The sequence below is a fragment of the Elaeis guineensis genome, chromosome 13, assembly GCF_000442705.2.
Source record: "Elaeis guineensis isolate ETL-2024a chromosome 13, EG11, whole genome shotgun sequence".
NCBI lineage: Eukaryota > Viridiplantae > Streptophyta > Magnoliopsida > Arecales > Arecaceae > Elaeis > Elaeis guineensis.
In genome coordinates this window covers 75,592,932-75,611,952 of record NC_026005.2, presented here as the reverse complement: position 1 = coordinate 75,611,952, position 19,021 = coordinate 75,592,932, and positions in this window count along the sequence as shown.

The window sequence follows — 19,021 nt, the reverse complement described above, 5'->3', positions numbered from 1 at the left end:
ACAGCCCACGGCGACATGACACTTTCACGGCGACTCTGACAGTCTACAGTGAGTTGACAATTCCTAAATTGTCCGCGCCATTAATGACGGCGCCATACCTGCTCCACTATATATATCGGGGAAGGCAACAGTGCAAGGGACCCGCTCCCCCCACTTCTCGATTCCAAAAACACAGGCTCGCACCTCTCTCCCTCTCTCCCTCGATTGAGCTCTCTGTCTTCATTTCACTGTTGCCCGGTCTCCTCTCTGACTTGACCGTCGGAGGGTCCCCGCCGGAGCCGCCTCCGGTCAGTGTGGACTTCCTTTTTTGCAGGCGCTCGTTTCCCGACGATCAGACGACGAGGGGATTGGCCGCAATAATTTGTATAGGAGAAGGTAGATCAGATGATTGTGATAGCGAGGTGATATTCAGGGGATCATATGGTCTATAGAGTTTATTCTAGAATTTATATCGATTCAGACGATGGATTCAGGGTGCTATAGTTATTTTGCATTGATCCAACATCTAAGTTGAGTATCAACTATCATGCATGATTGTTGGATGAATAAAACCGAACATATGAAAAATCTCTCTCCAGTACAGGATGATGTGCGAATCTTTGAGGTACAATTGTTTATTTGTGTAGCAGAAGGTTGATCGTACAGTTGTGATTGCGAGGCGATATCTATTTTCGACACAGGCAAATCTGGATCCACACGTCATGCACCACTGGATTCCCTCTCCGAATGATACCAAAAGCGCTACATCGATCCATCGCCATGCTACTAATCCATCCCATGGATTTATAACAAAAGGACAATGATAGCTGGACACCGTGTCCTTGGAACCTGAGTCTTTTTTTTTTAATTAATATAAAAAAATTATTTATTTAAATAATTTAATTTTTAATTTATTTATTAGACATAAAATCGGTAAAACATTATTTTGAATAACGTTTTATTATCGCCACGTCACCTCCTATTTTTCACTAGACGACGTCAAAAAAAAATTTAAAAATAAAAAATATCAAATAATAAGGTGTTTTTAAAAATACCATTCCAAATGATATTTTTAAAAACACCATATTATTTGACATTTTTTATTATTTCTTTCAAAAAAAAATTAAAAATTAAAAAAATAAAAAAAGTTTAAATTTATAAAAAATAAAAATTTTAATTTTGATAAAAATAAAAATTATCATTTAAAATTAGTATCTCCATTTCAAATTATCTTTTTAAAAAATATCTGAAAAAAATTGATGTAAAAAAAATATAAAAATACCATAAAAAAATCAAAAAGAAATAGAAATTATAATTTTAAAATTAATTTAAAATTAATTCTAAAAAATATCACAAAAAAATCTTAAAAATACCATAAAATAAAAAAATAAAATAAAATTATTTTTTTCAAATTATTTTTTTAAAAAATATCATAAAAGAGGAAAAAATTGAGAAAAAAATAAAAATTGTAATCTTGAATGAATTTTAAAAAATAAAAATTCTAAGTCTAATTCAAATAAAAAAGATAATTTTAAATTATTTTCTTCATTTAAAATTAATTTTTTAAAAAAATATCTAAAAAAATCTTAAAAAATTTAAAAAAATAAAGAATATCATAAAAAAATAAGAAAGAAATGAGAAAAAAATTATAATTTTAAATTTTAAAAAATTAAAATTTTAATTTTAATTCAAATAAAAACCATCATTTCAAATTAGTTTTTTCATTTCAAATTAATTTAAAAAAAAAGATGTTCAAAAAAATTAAAAATTAAAAATATAAATGTGCCATAAAAAAGTCAAAAATTTAAAAAAATAAAAAAAATAAAAATTATAATTTTAAATTTAAAAAGAATAAAATTTTAAATTTTAATTAAAATAAAAGACATCATTTCAAATTATTTTCTCTATTTCAAATTAATTTATTTAAAAAAATATTCCAAATAAATGAAAAAAATACCTTAAAAAATTTTTATAAAAACAAAAAAAATGGGAAAAATGGGAAAAAAATGAAAATTATAATTTTAAATTATAAAAAAAATTAAAATTTTAATTTGAATTCAAGAAAAATAAAAGAAAAGAAAATGCCATAAGAAAAGTGAAAAAAAAGAAAAAATATGAAAAAAATAAAAATTATAAATTAAAATTAAAAAATAAAAATTTTAACTTTAATTAAAATAAAAAATATCATTTCAAATTATTTTTCTCATTTCAAATTATTTTTTTAAAAAAATATCTGAAAAAAAATTGGTGTACATGCATATTATTTCACTGGCTTTCATGGGGGACCAAACCTCTCCTATTTTATTTTATTTATTTTTCATTGAATCAGCTACCATTACTTGATACGGCCTTGCCTTGATTGTCGAGGGCCAGAGCCACCCCTTATTGGAGCCACCAAGGTACTGCCAGAGAAGGCCAAGGCCATGGGAGGTGGTCGGCTTAAGACCCCTTCCCATGTTTCCCATGGAGAAAAAGAAGAGGAAGACAAGAAAAAGAGAGAGGAGAAAAAGAAAAGAAAAGAAAAGAAAGTGAGTTTTTGTCTCTTCCTTCTCTCCTCTCTCTATCTTCTCTCTCAACTTTCTCTCTCTATTTTCACTCTAAAATTTTTTCTCTCTAGATTAGTTCTCTCTCTGAAAATCTTATAGATCAGTGGAGGGTGCAGATGTTTACATAAACCTAGATCAATCGGTTGGCCCTAAGAGGGGTTGTGGGTCTGTAATATTTAGATGTTTTTTCATCCTTAATTGTATATAATTTTTATGTAGAGGTACAATTGTCTACTTAAAAAAGTATCGAGCGATGTATCTTGATCTCAAGTTCGTAGATCGAGAGATTAATCGATTGTTGTACTTTAATTTGAGAATGATAGAGATAAGGATCTCTTTACATGATCATTTACATATATATTTTTTATACCATGCATGATAATTTTGGCTTTATTTGAATATATGATTCTATATTATATGTATATTAACTATTTTGATAGTTGGAAACATGATATCTTATATTTTAAAATTGAACAAGAAATATATTATAAATTATTGAATAAACTGCGTGATGTGGATTGTCAATCACGAGCTGAATCATGACAATTTGGATTGCTAATCATAGGCCGAATCTAATGCGGGCGGTGAGTACCATCCGCATGTACCTAGCGGATGGGGTGGTGATCCATGTACTGAGCGAGACTTTCCGGACGGTGCTGTGGTCGAAGCTCGAGGAGTTGTACATGGCGAAGTCTCTCACCAATACTCTTTTCCTCTGGAGGCAGTTTTACCAGCTGCGGATAGCTGAAGGATAGAGCGTGCAGGAGCATCTAAATCACTTTCAGAAGATCCTGACCGACCTCCTCAGCGTTGGTGAGAATATTGAGGAGAAGACTAGGGCGCTGATTTTGCTAGGGTTGCTTCTACCTTCATACGAGTTCTTGGTGACTGCTCTTCTAGTGGAAAAGAGCACCATCAAGATGGACGAGGTCACCATCGCGATACTCCAGAATGAGGTTCTTAGGAGGGAGATCCGACTTCAAGCTCAGGTGGCGGTAGCTCAGCTTTGGTGGCTTCTGGAGGAGCATGAGGCAACAAACAGAGCGACAGGAGATCGCGACGAGGACGGTCCAAGTCCAGGAGGGACTTGAGCAAAGTCAGATGTTACCGGTGTGAGGAGTTGGGGCATCTAGCCAGAGATTGCCCTCAACTCAAAAATCGGACGGTGGCTGCCGTAGTGATGGTCGGTAGCGATTCAGATGGAGATGTTTTGGAGATATCTAACGAGGTAACTACTTCTTTCCAGCAGTGGATATTAGATTCTGTATGCCCCTATCATGTATGTTGCAGAGAAGAGCAGTTTGACTCTTTGGAGAATAATGAGGGCACTGTATATCAGTCGGATGGATCGAGCTGTGCGATCAAAAGTATTGGGATGGTCAGCTGGAGGACACATGATGGCACAATGAGGAGATTGGGGAAGGTCCAATACATACTCGATTTCAGGCGGAGTCTTATCTTACTTAGTAGACTGGATTCGAGAGGCTACAGGACGGTAGCTGGTGGAGGAATCCTGAAGATGCTACGCGGCGATAGGATTGTGCTGGAGAGAAAGAAGGGGAGTAGAGGACATTATTACATGACAGGAAGTCCAATGCGAAGTGAAGCTTCAGGAGCCAGATGGGAGCCCAGAGCGAGGTGGAGCTCCAGATGGAGGTGGATCGGGCACGAGACAAGAGACTCGGGAGGATGAGCGGCGACGTCGCAAGATGAGATTCCTATTGCCGCAGGACGATTCCCCGAGTAGGTTTCAGGTCAGGAGGAGCATAGTATATGATGGAGATGGAATCGAGCGACCTGGCTCGACTCCCATGTTTGTCCATCTATGATCAGCAGGCGATTACCCCAGGGCATTGGGGCGAAGAGATCCAGAAGCTCTCGGAGTTAGGAGAAATTCGAATATCGAGTTGAGATAGAGATTGTTAGGATTTGATGCCTCAAGATTCGATCCATATTGAGCCCACAACGAGATCCGCAGTGAAAAACGGAGTCCAACGAGACCAAGTACATTCCAAACGGAGCTCGAACGGAGAAGATACGTGCTTTTGAAGTCGGCATGCAATCTGAGGCGGCGGAGGACCGCCAGTGGCAGGCGGGTGGTTGGCGGAGTAGAGCGGCGGTGATGCGGCCGCAAGTGGTGGGTGGCCGACGGAGTGGAGCGGCGGCGATGCAGTCGCAGGCGGTGGGACGCCGCCCAGCGGGCGGCAGCATGTGGGCCAGGCGCGCAGGGTGCGGCCCGGTGTAGGGTGCGTGGTCTAGGCACGGGCGTGCGGCTCGGCCCAAGCAGCACGTGGGGCGCGGCCCGAACCCAGGTGCCCGGGGCGGGCGCGGCCCAGACCCAAGCGCCATGCCTGGGGCCTGTACCTCAGTCCATCGTGGATCGGGCGGTCCACGATCGGGTCTGTGGATCGTGTAGGCATTTCCCACATGTTTCGTACGGTCCACGGAACTATTCTGTGGACCGATGCTTGATCAGAGGGCGTGGGTAGTCTGCGGTCTTGATCCAATGGTTGGGAAGTTTATTTGGCTTTGTTTAGGACTCCTAATCTAATACCTGTTTAAGCCTTTAAAAGGCTGGGAACACTGGGAACAGAGGTGTGGTTGCGTTTTTGGCTCTTTGCCGCAGAGAGTACCCATGAACACGGATGCGGACAGGCTTCGCATGAAGACAAGGAACCCGAGAAGAAGAGAGAGAGAGCCATGTACGTTGAGAGAAGAAGGAGCTTCAGGGAGACTTCTGGAAGCGGTCAGCGGTCGCTTCAGGGGTTCAGGGGAGTCTTCCAAAAGAGAGAGCTTTTATGAGGAGAACTTTCTGTGAGAGAAAAATTGGATGTACAAAGGTTGAGGGGAGATCTCTTCTTGTAAAATTTTTTTTAATAGTAAAGTTTGCATGTCTCGTGGAGACGAATCCTTTTGTGGCTGATCCATATATTTTGATTATTTTTATTTTGTTTCTTCTTTCTTTCTACTGTATCATGCAGTATCGAAAAGGTCCTGAGAGATGGTATCCTGATCAGATATCCATCCAATAATATGATATTAAAAAAAAATTATTTTTTTACACAAAAAATACAATGGGAACCGGCACCCATGTTGGTACCCAAAGGATAAGCCTAACTCTTAATAATTTTTTAGAAAGGAGTTGCATGGATATTCAGTGGCAAAATTTTAGATAATTAGGAAAGCACCAGATGTGATCCCTTAAAAAAATTAGATTCAAAATTTATCTTGAAAGGTTCAGCTCAAAGTTTCTTATTACAGTCAAATGCTTCCTTTTGGCATAAGTTTTCTTCAAAATTTTATTTTTTTTGTGATATATAAATTATTTCATGTATGTAATGATTTTTTTAAAAAAGTTTTTTTGATGATATTTTTTTAAAAAATTTTTGATGAGAAGACCATATCTAATTCCAAAGATATGCAAACTTTGGTGCTATTGTAAGAGCCTGATTCTTTTTTTGGCTGCCTCGCACAACTTTGAAAGCAAGTAAAAGAAGCAAAAAAAGGATTTTTGAACCTCACATGCCAGCACATGAGACAAAAAAAGAAAGACTCTCGATAGGAGTCGGTCTCCTCTCCCCGAGTGCAGCAAGGATTAAGAGGTCTTGGGTTGATCGAAGCTCCAAATCTTAACTATTAATAGACTGATTTTCTTTCTCTTAGCTCATCGACTCAATTCTCGATCAAATTATCGATGAAACCCATGGGATTTCTTTGATTTTTCATTTGGATGTTTCCGGCGAACTACCACCAATTCATTAGCAAATTTGAGGTATTGATCTTCCATGCTCCTTTTTTTCTTTTCTCAACCCAACAAAGTTTTTGACGGTCGGATTTAGTCACCGACCGCTGGCTTTCATGGGGGACCAAACCTCTCCTATTTTATTTTTCTTTTTTTTCATCGAATCAGCTACCATTGCTGGATAAGACCTTGCCTTGGTTGTCGAGGGCCAGAGCCACCCCTTATTGGAGCCGCCATGGTGCTGCCAGAGAAGGCCACGGCCATGGGAGGTGGTCGGCTTAAGACCCCTTCCCATGTTTCCAATGGAAAAAAAGAAGAGGAAAACGAGAGAAAGAGAGAGGAGAAAAAGAAAAGAAAAGAAAAGAAAGTGAGTTTTTGTCTCTTCCTTCTCTCCTCTCTATCTTCTCCCTCAACTTTCTCTCTCTATTTTCACTCTAAAATTTTTGCTCTCTATATTAGTTCTCTCTCTGAAAATCTTATAGATTAGTGGAGGATGCAGATGTTTACATAAACCTAGTCAATCGATTGGCCCTAAGAGGGGCTGTGGGTCTGTAACATTTAGATGTTTTTTCATCTTTAATTGTATATAATTTTTATATAGAGGTACAATTGTCTACTAAAAAAAGTATCAAGCGATGCATCTTGATCTCGAGTTTGTAGATCAAGGGATTAATCAATTGTTGTACTTGAATTTGAGAATGATAGAGACAAGCATCTCTTTACATGGTCATATATATATATATATATATATATATATATATATATATATATATTTTATACCATGCATGATAATTTTGGCTTTATTTGAATATATGATTCTATATTATATGTATATTAACTATTTTGATAGTTGGAAACATGATATCTGATATTTTGAAATTGAACAAGAAATATATTATAAATTATTGAATAAACTACGTGATGTGGATTGCTAATCACGAGCTGAATCATGACACTTTGAATTGCTAATCATGGGCCGAATCTACTGCGGGTCGAAGCGTAGATATTCTGATTTGCCACTGTAGATCAAAGTATGATTATTATGGATTGCTATTACTGACTGAAGTATGATTTATGGTTTACTAGTTTCGGATTGAAATATAATCATGATTATTCCAAACTGAAAAATAATGATTGATTTGAAAAATATTAATATAATATAAATCATAAGTTGTATGAACTTACATAGATATTTATGATGGATTTGTGATAATACATGATTTCTAATATATGTTTATATAACTGTAAAGTTATATTATATGTTTGATATGATGTTTTATGACTTATGATTTCTTATTGATACTGCTCATTTATAATATTTTGAATTATATTATTATATTAATATATATATGTCGGAATTTTTATTGGATTGTAAAAGTAAAAATTTTAATTTTTTTTTGTCAGACTCACAAGACATAATTTTAGATGCATTTGAGTTTGGAGTTGGAACAATGAAGTTTTGTTATAGACCTTGTACGATCTATAGAGCTTGTCCTAGGATTTATAGGGTCACACCACATGAGATGGTAGAGCCGGGGCGTCACAGCTGTTTTGTATTGTTCCAACATCTAGGCTGAGATCAAACTATCATGATTGTTGGATGAATGAAACAGAACATATGAATAATATCTCTCTAGTACAAAATGCTGTGTGAATCTTTTGAGGTACAATTGTTTATTTGTATAGGAGAAGGTAGATCAGATGATTGTGATAGCGAGATGATTGTATAGGAGAAGGTACTATTTTCGACACAGGCAAATCTGGATCCACACGTCATGCACCATGGGATTCCCTCTCCGAATGATACCAAAAGCGCTACATCGATCCATCGCCATGCTATTAATCCATCCCATGGATTTATAACAAAAGGACAATGATAGCTGGACATGTCCTTGGCTGCAGGTTTTCTATGCCTGAGCCTTTTTTTTTTTTTTAATTAATATAAAAAAAATTTATTTATTTAAATAATTTAATATAAAATCGATATAATGTCATTTTAAATGACGTTTTATCACCACCACGTTACCCCTATTTTTCACATAGACGACGTCAAAAAAAAAAAAAATAATAAAAAATATCAAATAATATGATATTTTTAAAAATACCATTCAAATAGCATTTTTAAAAATATCATATTATTTGACATTTTTTATTTTTTCTTTAAAAAAAATAAAAAATAGAAAAAAATAAAAAAATTTAAATTTATAAAAAAATAAAAATTTAATTTTGATAAAAATAAAAATTATCATTTAAAATTAGTATCTCCATTTCAAATTATCTTTTTTAAAAAAATATCTGAAAAAAATTAGTGTAAAAAAAAATAAAAATATCATAAAAAATCGAAAAGAAATAGAAATTATAATTCTAAAATTAATTTAAAATTAATTTTTTCAAAAAAAATATCTCAAAAAAAATCTTAAAAAATACCATAAAATGAAGTCCAACGAGATCAAGTACATCCCAAACGGAGCTCGAATGGAGAAAATACGTGCTTTTGAAGTCGGCACGCAATCCAAGGTAGTGGAGGACCGCTAGCGGCAGGCGGGTGGCCGGCGGAGCAGAGCGGCGGTGATGCGGCTGCAAATGGTGGGTGGCCGGCAGAGCGGAGTGGCGGCGATCGACCGCAGGCGGCGGGACGCCGCCCATGGGCGGCAGCATGTGGGCCAGGCGCACAGGGCGCGGCCCGGTGTTGGGTGTGTGGCCCAAGCACGGGCATGTGGCCCAGGCGCGGGCGTGCGTCTCGGCCCAGGCGTGCGCGCGGGGCGCAGCCCGAGCCTAGGTGCCTGGGGCAGGCGCGGCCCAGGCCCACGCACACGGGCCGGTCCAGGCTCAGGCGCCACGCCTGGGCCTATACCCCAGTCCACCGTGGATCGGACAGTCCACGACTGGATTTGTGGATCGTGTGGACATTTCCCACGTATTTCGTGCAGTCCACGGCACTATTCTATATTTTGATGTACGATCGGAGGGCGTGGGTAGCCTGCGGTCTTGATCCAACGGTTGGGAAGGTTATTTGACTTTGTTTAGGACTCTTAATCCTAATCTAATATCTGTTTAAGCCTTTAAAAGGCTGGGAACACTGGGAACAGAGGTGTAGTTGTGTTTTTGGCTCTTTGCCGCAGAGAGTACCCATGAACACGGACGCGACGGACAGCTGGGAACAGAGGTGTAGTTGTGTTTTTGGCTCTTTGCCGCAGAGAGTACCCATGAACACGGACGCGGCGGACAGGCTTTGCATGAAGACAAGGAACCCGAGAAGAAGAGAAAGAGAGTCATGTACACTGAGAGAAGAAGGAACTTCAGGGAGGCTTCTGGATAGCAGACAGCGGTCGCTTTAGGGGTTCAAGGGGATCTTCCAAGAGAGAGAGTTATTGTGAGGAAAACTTTCTGTGAGAGAAAAATTGGGTGTACAAGGGTTGAGGATGAGATCTCTTCTTGTAAAATTTTTTTTTCATAGTGAAATTTGCATGCCTCGTGGAGGCGAGTCTTTTTGTGACTGATTCACGTATTTTAATTTTTTTTTTTTTCTACTGTATCATACAGTATCAAAAAAAATTTTGAGAGATGATGTCATAGTCAGACATCCATCCAGCAATATTGTATTAAAAAAAATTATTTCTTTACACAAAAAATACAATGGGATCCGACGCCCATGTTGGTACCCAAAGGATAAGCCTAACTCTTAATAATTTTTTTTAAGCTTGCGACTTTATACATGTCAGCAGACAACAAAATCTTCTAAAGTAGATAATTAAATGAAGATCTTGGGAGATGGAGACCAAGAAGTAGTGTCCAGCCAGACCACCAGCGTCCAAAAAAAACGATAGGGTAGAACAACATCACGGGTGAAAATTACACCAAAAGAAAAAAAATATATATATATAACAAAGCACACGTTGAACACGCCAAATGCAAGTCTATTTCCAAAACTTTTTAGAGCGAAGCCTCGTGAACTTTTAACCAAGTATGCTTTGAGTGGGATCATTGACGTGCTGCACGTGGAATGCTCAAATTCTCAACTCCGGAGGTGCCTTTATTATATATAGCCATACTCAAACGTTTTTCTCGGTAACAAAAGATTGGACTTGTGACAATGCTTAAAAAATGATCCAAATCCATGTTGATTTGCCCGTGTGGCAACCTCTCCATCACTAAAATATCTGGTCCTAAGCGCATCTCCGTCATTGTTTTGCTATAGTGTCCCAAGCCTCATATTTTGCAATCAACTTTATTGTTTTGTCAACAAATGGCTCTACCTAATTGAAAGCTTTAGGGTTAGATGAAGAGGGCAGCGATGTCTATCAAACCTAATATATGTTATCACTTTAAAAGATGATGAGATATCGAATCTTATAAGATTTTCAATCTAACCATCTAAATAGACTTTTGGTATATTTATTTTTTTTATTCATGTTGATATACAGCATACGTGCATTCAAGAAAAAGAGATACTTAACATGCATTGCAGATAAAATGCAATGCAAGCAACTCTTGTATAATTTAGACGAGTCACAACTTTATCATTAATAAATGTGGTTCATGAGTTAATTTTTTTTCTTTTTACATTCTTTTGAAAAAATCAATGTGGCCTCGATATCACGTCATGCCCTAGAAGAAGGATTTATTCATCACTCGTGTCGTGACAACGCAATGACTGTTAAATCATAAATTTTGTGCTATAAAATGTTCATGGTATCATAGTTTTGCTCTTTTATATCATGATGATAAGTTTTAAACCCTTTCCTCGTACCTCCAGCATAAAATAAATAAGTCAAGACTAACCACAAAAATGAGAGCACAATTTGCCATTGATATCTTGTCTAGTGCTTCTTTGGAAGACTGTACGATGTGTCTCGAAAGAAATCCCTTCTATGGTAGAAAGGAGATGCATGGATATTCAGTGGCAGAATTTTAGATAATTAGGGAAGCACCAGATGTGATCCCTTTAAAAAATTAGATTCTGCAATTATCCTGAAAGGTTCAGCTCAAAGTTTCTTATAATAGTCAAATGCTTCCTTTTGGCATAAGTTTTCTTCAAAATTTTATTTTTTTTGTGATATATAAATTATTTCATGTATGTAATAATTTTTTTAAAAAAAGTTTTTTTGATGATTTTTTTTAAAAAAATTTTGATGAGAAGACCATATCTAATTCCAAAGATATGCAAACTTTAGTGCTATTGTAAGATGATTCCTGTTTTTGGCTGCCTCGCACAACTTTGAAAGCAAGTAAAAGAAGCAAAAAAAGGATTTTTGAACCTCACATGCCAACACATGAGACACAAAAAGAAAAACTCTCGATAAGAGTCGGTCTCCTCTCCCTGAGTGCAGCAAGGATTAAGAGGTCTTGGGTTGATCGAAGCTCCAGGCCTTAATTATAAATCGACTGATTCTCTTTCTCTTAGCTCATCGACTCAATTCTCGATCAAATTACCGATGAAACCCATGGGATTTCTTTGATTTTTCATTCGGGTGTTTCCGGCGAACTACCACCAATTCATTAGCGAATTTGAGGTATTGATCTTCCCTGCTCCTTTTTTTTCTTTCCTCAAATAATATTATATTTTTAAAAACATCATTCCAAATGGCATTTTAAAAATACCATATTATTTGACATTTTTTATTTTTTTTCAAAAAAATAAATGATAAAAAATAGAAAAAAATAAAAAAATTAAATTTATAAAAAAATAAAAATTTTAATTTTGATAAAAATAAAAATTATCATTTAAAAATAGTATCTCCATTTCAAATTATCTTTTTTAAAAAATATCTGAAAAAAATTGATGTAAAAAAAAATAAAAATATCATAAAAAAATAAAAAAAAAGAAATTATAATTCTAAAATTAATTTAAAATTATTTTTTTTAAAAAAAATCTCAAAAAAAATCTTAAAAAATACCATAAAATAAAAAATACCATAAAATTAATTTTTTCAAATTATTTTTTTTAAAAAATATCATAAAAGAAGAAAAAATTGAAAAAAAAATAAAAATTATAATTTTGAATGAATTTTAAAAAATAAAAATTCTAATTCTAATTCAAATAAAAAAGATAATTTTAAATTATTTTCTTCATTTAAAATTAATTTTTTAAAAAAATATCTAAAAATAATTTAAAAAATTTAAAAAATAAAGAATATCATAAAAAATGAGAAAGAAATGAGAAAAAAATAATAATTTTAAATTTAAAAAAATTAAAATTTTAATTTTAATTCAAATAAAAACCATCATTTCAAATTAGTTTTTCCGTTTCAAATTAATTTTTTAAAAAAATATTCAAAAAATTAAAAAATTAAAAAATTAAAAAATTAAAAGTACCATAAAAAAGTCAAAAAATTAAAAAAAATAGAAAAAAATAAAAATATAATTTTAAATTTAACAAGAATAAAATTTTTAATTTTAATTAAAATAAAAGATATCATTTCAAATTATTTTCTCCATTTCAAATTAATTTATTTAAAAAATATTCCAAACAAATGAAAAAAATACCTTAAAAAAATTTTATAAAAATAGAAAAAAATGGTAAAAATGAGAAAAAATGAAAATTATAATTTTAAACTATAAAAAAATTAAAATTTTAATTTGAATTCAAGAAAAATAAAAGAAAAGAAAATGCCATAAGAAAAGTGAAAAAAAAGAAAAAATGAGAAAAAAATAAAATTATAAATTAAAATTAAAAAAATAAAAATTTTAAATTTAATTAAAATAAAAAATATCATTTCAAATTATTTTTTTATTTCAAATTATTTTTTTTAAAAAATATTTGAAAAAAAGAAAAAAATTGATGTACATGCATATTATTTCACTGGCTTTCATGGGAGATCAAACCTCTCCTATTTTATTTTTTTTTTTTCATCGAATCAGCTACCATTGCTGGATACGGCCTTGCCTTGGTTGTCGAGGGCCAGAGCCACCCCTTATTGGAGCCGCCAAGGTGCTGCCAGAGAAGGCCAAGGCCATGGGAGGTGGTCGGCTTAAGACCCCTTCCCATGTTTCCCATGGAGAAAAAGAAGAGGAAAACAAGAAAAAGAGAGAGGAGAAAAAGAAAAGAAAAAAAAAGAAAGTGAGTTTTTGTCTCTTCCTTCTCTTCTCTCTCTATCTTCTCTCTCAACTTTCTCTCTCTATTTTCACTCTAAAATTTTTTTTCTCTAGATTAGTTCTCTCTCTGAAAATCTTATAGATCAGTGGAGGGTGCAGATGTTTACATAAACCTAGATCAATCGGTTGGCCCTAAGAGGGGCTATGGGTCTGTAATATTTAGATGTTTTTTCATCCTTAATTGTATATATTTTTTATGTAGAGGTACAATTGTCTATTCAAAAAAGTATCGAGCAATATACCTTGATCTCGAGTTCGTAGATCGAGAGATTAATCGATTGTTGTATTTCAATTTGAGAATGATAGAGATAAGGATCTCTTTACATGATCATTTATATATATTTTTTTATACCATGCATGATAATTTTGGTTTTATTTGAATATATGATTCTATATTATATGTATATTAACTATTTTGATAGTTGAAAACATGATATCTTATATTTTAAAATTGAACAAGAAATATATTATAAATTATTGAATAAACTGCGTGATATGGATTGTCAATCACGAGCTGAATCATGACAATTTGGATTGCTAATCATAGGCCGAATCTAATGCGGGCGGTGAGTACCATCCGCATGTACCTAGCGGATGAGGTGGTGATCCATGTGCTGAGCGAGACTTTTCTGACGGTGCTGTGATCGAAGCTCGAGGAGTTATACATGGCGAAGTCTCTCACCAATACTCTTTTTCTCTAGAGGTAGTTTTACCAGCTGCGGATGGCTGAAGGACAGAGCGTGGAAGAGCATCTAAGCCACTTTCAGAAGATCCTCACCGACCTCCTCAGCATTGGTGAGAATGTTGAGGAGAAGACTAGGGTGCTGGTTTTGCTAGCGTTGCTTCTACCTTCGTACGAGTCCTTGGTGACTGCTCTTCTAGTGGGAAAGAGCACCATCAAGATGGACGAGATCACCACGGCGATACTCCAGAATGAGGTTCTCAGGAGGGAGAACCCAACTTCGAGCTCAGGTGGTGGTAGCTCAGTTTTGGTGGCTTCTAGAGGAGCAGGAGGCAGTAGACGGAGCGACAGAAGATTGTGATGAGGATGGTCCAAGTTCAGGAGGGACTTGAGCAAAGCCAGGTGTTACCGATGTGAGGAGTTGGGGCATCTAGCCAGAGATTGCCCTCAACTCAAAAATCGGACGGTGGCTGCCGTAGTGACGGTCGGTAGCGATTCAGATGGAGATGTCTTGAAGATATCTGACGAGGTAACTACTTCTTCCCAACAGTGGATATTAGATTCTGCATGCTCCTATCATGTATGTTGCAGAGAGGAGCAGTTTGACTCCTTGGAGAATAGTGAGGGCACTATATATCTGTCGGATGGATCGAGCTGTACGATCAGAGGTATTGGGATGGTCAGCTGGAGGACACATGATGGTGCAGTCAGGAGATTAGGGGAGGTCCAATACATACTCGATTTCAGGTGGAGTCTTATCTTACTTAGCAGACTGGATTCGAGAGGCTATAGGACGGTAGTTGGTGGAGGAATCCTGAGGATGCTACGCGGCGATAGGATTGTGCTGGAGGGGAAAAAGGAGAGTAGAGGACATTATTACCTGACAGGAAGTCCAGTGCGAAGTGAAGCTTCAGGAGCCAGATGGAGTCCAGAACGAGATGGAGCTCCAGATGGAGGTGGATCGGGCACGAGACAAGAGACTCGAGAGGACGAGAGACGACGTCGCAAGATGAGATTCCTATTGCCGTAGGACGATGCCCCGAGTAGGTCTCAGGTCAGAAGGAGCATAGCATATGACGGAGATGGAATCGAGTGACCTGGCTCGACTCCCATGTTTGTCCATCCATGATCAGCAGGCGATTACCCCAGGACATTGGGGCGAAGAGATCCAGAAGCTCTCGGAGTTAGGAGAAGCTCGAATATTGAGTCGAGGTAGAGATTGTTAGGATTTGATGCTTCAAGATTCGATCCATATTGAGCCCATAACGAGGTCCGTAGTGAAAAACAGAGTCCAACGAGATCAAGTACATTCCAAACGGAGCTCGAACGGAGAAGATATGTGCTTTTGAAGTCGGCACGTAATCTGAGCGGCGGAGGACTGCCAGTGGCAGGCTGGTGGTGGCGGAGCAGAGCGGCGGTGACGCGGCCGCAAGCGGTGGGTGGCCGGCGGAGTGGAGCGGCGGCAGGACACCACCCAGCGGGCAGCAGCATGTGGGCTAGGCGCGCAGGGCGCGGCCCGGTGCGGGGCACGTGGCCCAGGCGCGGGCATGCGGCTTGGCCCAGGCGCTCGCGCGGGGCGCGGCCCGAGCCCAGGCACCCGGGGTGGGCACGGCCCAGGCACTACGCCTGGGGCCTGTACCTCGGTCCATCGTGGATCGGGCAGTCCACGACCGAGTCTGTGGACCGTGTGGGCATTTCCTACGTATTTTGTGCGGTCCACGACATTATTCCGTAGATCGATGCACGATCGGAGGGCATGGGTAGCCTGCGGTCTTGATCCAACGGTTGGAAAGGTTATTTGGCTTTGTTTATGACTCCTAATCCTAATCTAATACCTGTTTAAGCCTTTAAAAGGCTGGGAACACCGGGAACAGAGGTGTGGTTGTGTTTTTGGCTCTTTGCCGCAGAGAGTACCCATGAACACGGATGCGGCGGACAGGCTTCGCATGAAGACAAGGAACCCGAGAAGAAGAGAGAGAGAGCCATGTATGCTGAGAGAAGAAGGAGCTTCAGGGAGGCTTCTGGATAGCGGACAACGGTCGCTTCAGGGGTTCAGGGAGGTCTTCCAAGAGAGAGAGCTTTTGTGCGGGGAACTTTCTGTGAGAGAAAAATTGGATGTACAAAGGTTGAGGGTGAGATCTCTTCTTGTAAAATTTATTTTTAATAGTGAAGTTTGCATATCTCGTGGAGATGAGTCCTTTTGTGGCTGATCTACGTATTTTGATTATTTTTATTTTATTTCTTCTTTCTTTCTGCTGTATCGTGCAGCACCGAAAAGATCCTGAGAGATGGTGTCCTGATCAAACATCCATCCAATAATATTGTATTAAAAAAAATATTTTTTTATATAAAAAATACAATGGGAACCAGCGCCCATGTTGGTACCCAAAGGATAAGCCTAACTCTTAATAATTTTTTTAAGCTTGCAACTTTATACATGTCAGCAGACAACAAAATCTTCTAAAGTAGATAATTAAATGAAGATCTTGAGTGATGGAGACCAAGTAGTGTCTAGCCAGACCACCAGCGTCCAAAAAAAAACGATAGGGTAGAACAACATCATGGGTGAAAATTACAGCAAAGGAAAAAAATATATATACCAAAGCACACGTTGAACACGCCAAATGCAAGTCTATTTCCAAAACTTTTTGGAGCGAAGCCTCGTGAACTTTTAACCAAGTATGCTTTGAGTGGGATCATTGACGTGCTGCACGTGGAATGCTCAAATTCTCAACTCCGGAGGTGCCTTTATTATATATAGCCATATTCAAACGTTTTGCTCGGTAACAAAAGATTGGACTTGTGACAATGCTTAAAAAATGATCCAAATCCATGTTGATTTGCCCGTGTGGCAACCTCTCCATCACTAAAATATCTGGTCCTAAGCGCATCTCCGTCATTGTTTTGCTATAGTGTCCCAAGCCTCATATTTTGCAATCAACTTTATTGTTTTGTCAACAAATGGCTCTACCTAATTGAAAGCTTTAGGGTTAGATGAAGAGCGCAGCGATGTCTATCAAACCTAATATATGTTATCACTTTAAATGATGATGAGATATCGAATCTTATAAGATTTTCCATCCAATCATCTAAATAGACTTTTGGTATATTTATTTTTTCATTCATGTTGATATATAGCATGCGTGCATTCGAGAAAAAGAAATATTGCAGATAAAATGCAATGCAAGCAACTCTTGTATAATTTAGACGAGTCTCAACTTTATCATTAATAAATTAGTGATGTGGTTCATGAGTTAATTTTTTTTTCTTTTTATATTCTTTTGAAAAAATCAATGTGGTCTCGATATCACGTCATGCACTAGAAGAAGGATTTATTCATCACTCGTGCCGTTACAACGCAATGGCTGTTAAATCATAAATTTTGTGCTATAAAATGTTCATGGTATCATAGCTTTTCTCTTTTATATCATGATGATAAGTTTTAAACCCTTCCCTCGTACCTCCAGCATAAAATAAATAAGTCAAGACTAACCACAAAAATGAGAGAACAATTTGTCATTGATATCTTGTCTAGTGCTTCTTTGGAAGACTGTATGATGTGTCTAGGAAGAAATCCCTTCTATGGTCCAACTCAAAGTTTCTTATTACAGTCAAATGCTTTCTTTTGGCATAAGTTCTCTCCAAAATTTTATTTTCTTTGTGATATATAAATGATTTTATATATGTAATGATTTTTTTTTAAAAAAAATTTTTGATTATTTTTTTAAAAAAAGATTTTGATGAGAAGATCGTATCTAATTCCAAAGATATGCAAACTTTGGTGCTATTGTAAGAGCCTGATTCTTTTTTTTGGCTGCCTCGCACAACTTTGAAAGCAAGTAAAAGAAGCAAAAAAAGGGTTTTTGAACCTCACATGCTAGCACATGAGACAAAAAAAAGGAAGACTCTCGATAGGAGTCGGTCTCCTCTCCCTAAGTGCAGCAAAGATTAAGAGGTCTTGGGTTGATCGAAATCCAGACCTTCACTATAAATAGACTGATCCTCTTTCTCTTAGCTCATCGACTCAATTCTCGATCAAATTATCGATGAAACCCATGGGATTTCTTTGATTTTTCATTCGGGTGTTTCCGGCGAACTACGACCAATTCATTATCGAATTTGAGGTATTGATCTTTCATGCTCCTTTTTTTTCTTTCCTAAACCCCACAAAGTTTTTGACGGTCGGATTTAGTCACCGACTGCTGGCTTTCATGGGGGACCAAACCTTGTCTATTTTATTTTTCTTTTTTTTTCATCGAATCAGCTACCATTGCTGGATACGGCCTTGTCTTGGTTGTCGAGGGCCAGAGCCACCTCTTATTGGAGCTGCCAAGGTGCTGTCAGAGAAGGCCACGGCCATGGGAGGTGGTCGGCTTAAGACCCCTTCCCATGTTTCCCATGGAAAAAAAAGAGAAAAATGAGAAAAAGAGAGAGGAGAAAAAGAAAAGAAAAGAAAGTGAGTTTTTGTCTCTTCCTTCTCTCTTCTCTCTATCTTCTTTCTCCACTTTCTCTTTCTATAAATTTCTCTCTCTACTTTCAATCTAAATTTTTTTTTCTCTAAATTATTTTTCTCTCTAAAAATCTTATAGATCAGTGAAGGGTGCAGATATTTACATAAACCTAGATCAATCGGTTGGTCCTAAGAGGGGTTGTGGGTCTGTAATATTTAGATATTTTTTCATCCTTAATTGTATATAATTTTTATGTAGAGGTATAATTGTCTACTCAAAAAAGTATCGATCAATGCACCTTGATCTCAAGTTCGTAGATCAAGGGATTAATCAATTGTTGTACTTGAATTTGAGAATGATAGAGACAAGGATCTCTTTACATGGTCATATATATATATATATATATATATATATATATATATATATATATATATTTATTTATTTATTTTATACCATGCATGATAATCTTGGCTTTATTTGAATATATGATTCTATATTATATGTATATTAACTATTTTGATAGTTA